Source organism: Vicia villosa, linkage group LG2 (assembly GCF_029867415.1).
Source record: "Vicia villosa cultivar HV-30 ecotype Madison, WI linkage group LG2, Vvil1.0, whole genome shotgun sequence".
Lineage (NCBI taxonomy): Eukaryota > Viridiplantae > Streptophyta > Magnoliopsida > Fabales > Fabaceae > Vicia > Vicia villosa.
In genome coordinates, this window is record NC_081181.1 from 58885980 (window position 1) to 58892539 (window position 6560).

A 6560-nucleotide genomic window follows, 5' to 3' on the forward strand; every position below is an offset into this window, starting at 1 on the left:
TGCAAAGTTATTACTCTAACACCTAAGTCAGTATGTGAGGGAGAAGAGTGAATTGATATTGATTATAAATTGAGTATATGAATTAGCACATTCTCTATTTATAATAGAGAGAATAACAAGCTTACTATTTGTCAGACGTGGATCGCAAGAGTCGTTGGACACACTTAAAGTTTAGATTCTCTGTAATCCTCGGTAGGATAGTTCTTATGTGTCTGGGAGATTTTGGAAGGATAGTAACCCTTTCAAAGTGGTCGACCATAATTATGGTAACATTTTCAAATTATTTAGATTTGATATATATATATATATATATATATATATATATATATATATATATATATATATATATTTCCTCAAAAAATAATACATACTCTCTATGTCTCATATATTTCAGATTCAATAAATAGAATTCTAAATTTTCATATATTGCACGCACTAGCGGATCTAGGGCCCGGCCAGGCTGGGCACTTGCCCAGGCTCTGGCCCAATATTTTTTTTTAATTAGAGAAAAAAATAGGTAAACATTAAATAAAAAAAGGGCAAAAAAAATATTTAAAAAGAGTGGAAGAAGAAAAACGGTAACACAAAGGAAGAAAGAAACAAAGGAGTGAGAACGCGAAACGACGAAAGAATAAACGGCGCCCAGTACCACCACCTCCAAACGTGAATCTCCACTCGACAACCTCCGACGAAACTTCAGTATTCTTCTCTTATTTTTCCTTTTCTTGTTTCTTGACTATCCTTGTTCTTCTATTCTTCTTTTGGGTTTGTTGTTTGTTGGAAAATGGAAATCTTTTTTGATTGTTAATTGTTAATTTAAAGAAGAAGAAAAACTATGGAGCTTGAGCCTTGAGTAAAGTTATTTTGCAGAGAGAAAGAGAGGTTTGAGATTGAGATTGAATCCTATATTTTGTGGGTTTGTGGCTTTATGGAGATATGTGACATCGACAAATAGTATTAATAATTTTTTATAGAAAACTTGTTTTGTTTTTTTGTAACATTTATTCTTTTTTTTTGTGACACTGTGGTTTGCAGAGAAAGAGACATGTGAGATGTGGCCAGTGGCAGTGAACATATTTTAACTTCTATTGTAAACATTTATATCTTTTTGTTTGATAGTGTAACTTTGTAAGCTTTATGTACTTGAAATTTACACCTTTTAATAATCTATATTGATTTAGTGGTACTACTAATTTTTAAGTGATACTTATTGTGTTAAAATTATACTACAATAAAACCCAATATAAATTTTTAGTTTAAAATAATACAATATGATTTTTAAGAATAAATGTGTTTCAGTATTACTTGGATTTTTAAGTGATCATTGTGGTGTTAAAATTATATAATGGATTGAATATAAATTTTTAATTTGTTGTTTTTGATTGTTCGATTTGTCTCATTTAATTTAATTTCAGAGATGCGAAGATTTTTGGTTGATAGAGCAAGTATTGAGAATGTGAACATTGTGCAACCGGAAGCCGAATTAGAAGCACCGCCTAATGTAATTAATGAGTTTAACCCAAATGAAATTATGCGTGATCCAGGTTGTAGGAAACAAATTAATGAGTATGCTCCGGATATTCAACACTGAGGAGGGCATATATATTGAAAGGTTCAATGCAACCAGATTTGTCAAGCTTTCCTCGTACTCAATTTGGAAGTGTTAAAAGAGCATTTAGTAAATAATGGTATAAGAATTATACATAGTTAGAATACAGTGAGATCAAGGATGCATGTAACACCTCAATTCTACCCAAGCTGTTATGTACAAATATCAGAGTATAAAAATTAAATTCACATAAATAATTAGGGTATTACACTTAAGGAACCACATCACAAAAATATAACATACTCGCAAAAGATGTGTAACTCAAATAATCAAAGAGGAAAGATTCTCATAAACACTTGACAGTATCATATATATATATATATATATATATATATATATATATATATATATATATATATATATATATATATCGGTAAACAGGATATCCACAGTATTCCTCCAAAATACAACGTGTGATAAGGTATCCAAAATACATAATATGAATACATCAAAAGGATCCTATAAGCATCATCTACAAAATAAGTGTTCAAATCACCCTTAGGTGTTACGTATCACGAGCGGACGACACCAAAATGGACGACTACTAAAAGAGCACCTACACTTGTGGATCACCTGCATATTACCCACGAGTAGGTAACATTAAGGAAGAAGGGTGAGAATATAATTTATAATGAAAAAGCATGATAAATATAGTAATGCCAACAAGTATCATCAAGAACCATACAACAAAGTAATCCACTAAGTCAACCACAATCAATATATAAGTAATGCGATAAATGAGTGAGAACATAAATTATAAAGACAGACAATGATGAATGAGACTCAAACTATGCATATGCATGTGGTACCAAATCTGGAGTAAACTCCTCCTTGTCATCATGACAAATACACCTTGTCGAGCATTATGCTGGGACTTCTTTCCCTCAGGAAAATACACCTTTGTCGAGCAGTAAGCTACGACTAACCTTCATCGAGCATTTATCCCCCACTGATGACCTCTTTCCACTCGGGCAAATACACCTTTACCGAGCATTAAGCTTCTACTGGTAAAAATTGCCAATTCAGGCCACCTGTTAATAGCATTCCGCCATTAACGTATTGAAATGTTATGGTGTGCACCCAAACGACTCGATTACATAACAACAACAACAATATAACTCGATCACGTATCCACATCACACCAGTTATATTAATCCACACGGATACATCACCAAAATTGCCACTCAGGCGTTCATAATCACACAACACACATTTACCGTCAAAACACACCTGATTAGTAAATATTATTTCACAAAATATATTTATGAAAACTCATACAACCACCAACACACTCTTATTTATCATAAAGCATACTCAAGGATTTCAATAACACTTCAAACGACACGTAGAAACGACCTACGGTTCAAAAGATACAACAAAACAAAGTTTGGAAAAACTATATTTTACACAGTCCGCTTGAGCTCCGCTTAGCGGACCCAGACATAAAATTATTAGTCAAAAATGCAGAAGCTCCGCTCAGCGGACCCTCACAGAGTTTTTTCTGCAAAAGAACCTCCGCTTAGCGGACCCAGGCCGCTTAGCGGACCTGCGCAAACCTAGAAAAATCAGTTCTTCAACAGACCTGCCAAACCCAACCCAATCATCTCAAAACCTTAAATAAGCTTCCCTACACATCCTACACAATCCATACATGCCATATATTCATTCTAACAATTAATGATCCATGGGTTATTCACTAAATGTCAATAACCTAATAATTCTTTCATGAGCAAGAAAACATGGAGAAATGAAAAACAAACATGATCAATGAGGATATCTATCATCATACCACACATACACACTACAAAATCATGTTTATAACTTCAAAACTCACAAAACACCCAATCCACCATTGTTGGTCAAGCTTAGAAATGAACAAGAACAAAACAAAACAAAACAAAACTATAAGAATCATACATTCAAGATAAATTAGATTCACCCCCTTACCTTGGTTAGATTCTAGCTTGGTTTGATCTTCTCATAAAATCTCTTCTTCTTCTTCTTCTCTTGTTTTTCTCTTCTTTCTCTCCTCACTTTTCTCTCTATTTCTTTCTTCTTCTTTTTTTACTGGTTTTTTTTTCTTTCTTTCTATCTCTCTTATCTCTTTTCTTTCTACCTCCCCCTACTTCCTATTCATCCATAAAATATCTAAATAAAATATCTATTTTACGGTCTAAACTTAACTGCTCCGAAAAACCCCGAAACGCAAAGTAACACGTCATATATATTTCTACTACCGAAAACGTAAAAATCATCGATTAAATAATAATCTACTATACCGAACTATTACCGACTAACACGACTCAAAAACGGTAAAATTTAGGAAAATACATCAAACATCACAATTAATCAGAAAAACGCATTTACGAGCGTTACAATGCAACTTATTGTTTTTATTGCTTTCTCTTTAAGAAACCCGAAAGGGCCGAGCACTTTGGTTTTGAAGTATTCACTAAAAGCGGACATAAAGATTGGAAACATGCATCTCAAGGCTTGAAAGATCACGTTACTAGTCATAATAGTTTGCACAATTCATGTGAGAAGCACTATGATGATTATAATAATCAAAGTCAAAGTGTGGCAAGTAACTTTGCTAAAGCAACCAAGGAATCAGAAGAATTGTATAAGATTCGTTTGACTTGTTCTGTGGATTGTTCAAGGTATCTCATTGCACAAGGCATGACTTTCCATGGCCATGATGAATCCTGTATTTCTCTAAATAAGAGCAATTTTAGAGAGATGGTAGATTGGGTAAAATCTAAAAATGAACAAGTGAGAGATGCTTTCAACCGTGGTGGAAAAATTGCACAATGACTTTCGCTGACTATGGAAGAGCTTGGTGATTATGGAAGAGCTTGGTGATAAAAAGTTCTCAGTGCTTATTGATGAGTCACGTGATATATCCGTAAAAGAGCAAATGGCGGTGATGTTGATGTTAGTAGTTGTATTTTCCAATTTCTAATTTTAATTACCTATTATTCTCTATGTCGCCATGTAAATTTGTTGTTTTTTTAGGTTTTTGAACGACAAAGGGAATGTTGTGGAACAATTTATTTCTCTACATCATGTCAAAGATATAACACCTGAGTCATTAAAGGATGCTCTTTATGGTATTCTTGATAAGTATACATTATCTATTTCAAGGATACGCGAGCAAGGATATGATGGAGCTTCGAATATGAGAGGTGAATTTAATGGTTTGCAAAGAAAGATTCTAGATGAAAACCCTTATGCTTTCTATGTCTATTGTTATGCTCACCGTTTACAATTGGTTGTTGTGTCTGTTGCTAGTAGTTGCTCATCTATTCATGATTTCTTCGAGTACATCTCCTTGATTGTGACCACAACAGGTGCATCTTGTAAGAGGAGGGATGCTTTGACAAAGGCACAACATCAAGATATTTTGAATAAACTTGAGAGTGGTCAGATATCTAGAGGAATGGGCTTGCACCAATCATCTAGTCTCACTAGACCTGGGGATACTAGATGGGGTTCACATCATACTACATTGCTTCGTTTGGATCAAATGTGGTCCTCCGTGTTAAATGTGCTTAGTATGGTTGATGAAGATGGACGTGAACCATCTTAAGCAGCAGGTTTGATAGAAAAAATGGAGAGCTTTAAATTTGCTTTTATTTTGAAATTAATGTTAAAGCTGTTTGGTATCACAAACGAGCTTTCAAATGTCTTGAAAAGAAAAGATCTTAATATTATGATTGTCATGGAATTAGTTGATGTTGTCAAAGCTCGGTTGGCCACAATGAGAGATAGTGGTTGGGATAATTTATTTGCCAATGTCCAAAAATTTTGTGCTGCTAAATGTATTCCCGTGCCAAATATGGATGACAAAATACCGGTTCGAGGTCGTTCAAGGGTAGTAGGGAGGACTATCACTAATCTTCATCATTACCGTGCAGAGATATTTTATTTTGCTATTGACAAAATATGTATGGAGATGGATCATCGCTTTAGTGAAGGAAGTAACATTATCCTTGATTGCTTCTCATGTCTTGATCCTAGAAACTCTTTCTCCAAGTTTGATGTTGATAAACTTGCTCGTCTTGCTGATATTTATGATGCAGACTTTTCTGATGATGATCGTGGAATAATAAGGGATCAACTTGAAACTTATGTTCTTCAAGTAAAAAGAAATGCTTAGTTTTTCACTTGTGAAGATGTTCAAAGTTTGGCTATGAAGATGGTTCAAACTGAGAAACATTTGGTATTTCCATTGGTTTACAAACTTATTGAGTTAGGTTTGATATTACGAGTATCGACAACATCCGTTGAAAGAGCATTTTCAGCAATGAAGATTATCAAGTCTAAATTGCGCAATAAGATCAACGATGTGTGGTTCAATGACTTGATGGTATGTTACACCGAGCGAGAGATATTCAAGTCACTTGATGATATTGATATTATTCGAACATTCACCAGAAAGAAGTCTCGGAAAGGACATTTGCCTCGTAATTTTATATAACACGCCATTGTAAAGTTATGTTTCATCTTTTTTATTTTAAGTTATACTTTTGTTGACAAAATAAAAAATCTGTTTTATTTTGCCCAGGCTTTATAATTTTTCTGACTTCGCCACTGATTGCACGCTATTCTTGTAAAATTTCGATTTTTTTAAATTAATCTTGATAAATTTTTAAATTTTGTAAAATAGTCTTAGAAACTTTAAAATTTTGCTAGTCCATATTTTTTAATATTTTGAAATTGATCCTTCATTTTTTTTTAAATTTGTCCAAAATATTTCTAAGTTCTCACTTTAGACAACTTTTCATTATATATATTTATATTCTCATCTCAAATTTTATAAAATTTATAAAAATAAAATGAAGATGTTAGCTTAAAAATTGAGAATTTAAATTAAAAAGATAAAGTATTTTAAACAACAATATTTCATTTGAAAACATTAATATAAAATACAAACAATAAAAAATAACAC

At 32.9% G+C, this 6560-nt stretch overlaps 1 pseudogene; it reads left to right on the plus strand.

Moving 5' to 3' along the window:
* Positions 1-4787: 4787 nt before the first annotated feature.
* LOC131646199 (uncharacterized) lies at positions 4788-6089 on the plus strand (annotated as a pseudogene).
* Positions 6090-6560: the final 471 nt, after the last annotated feature.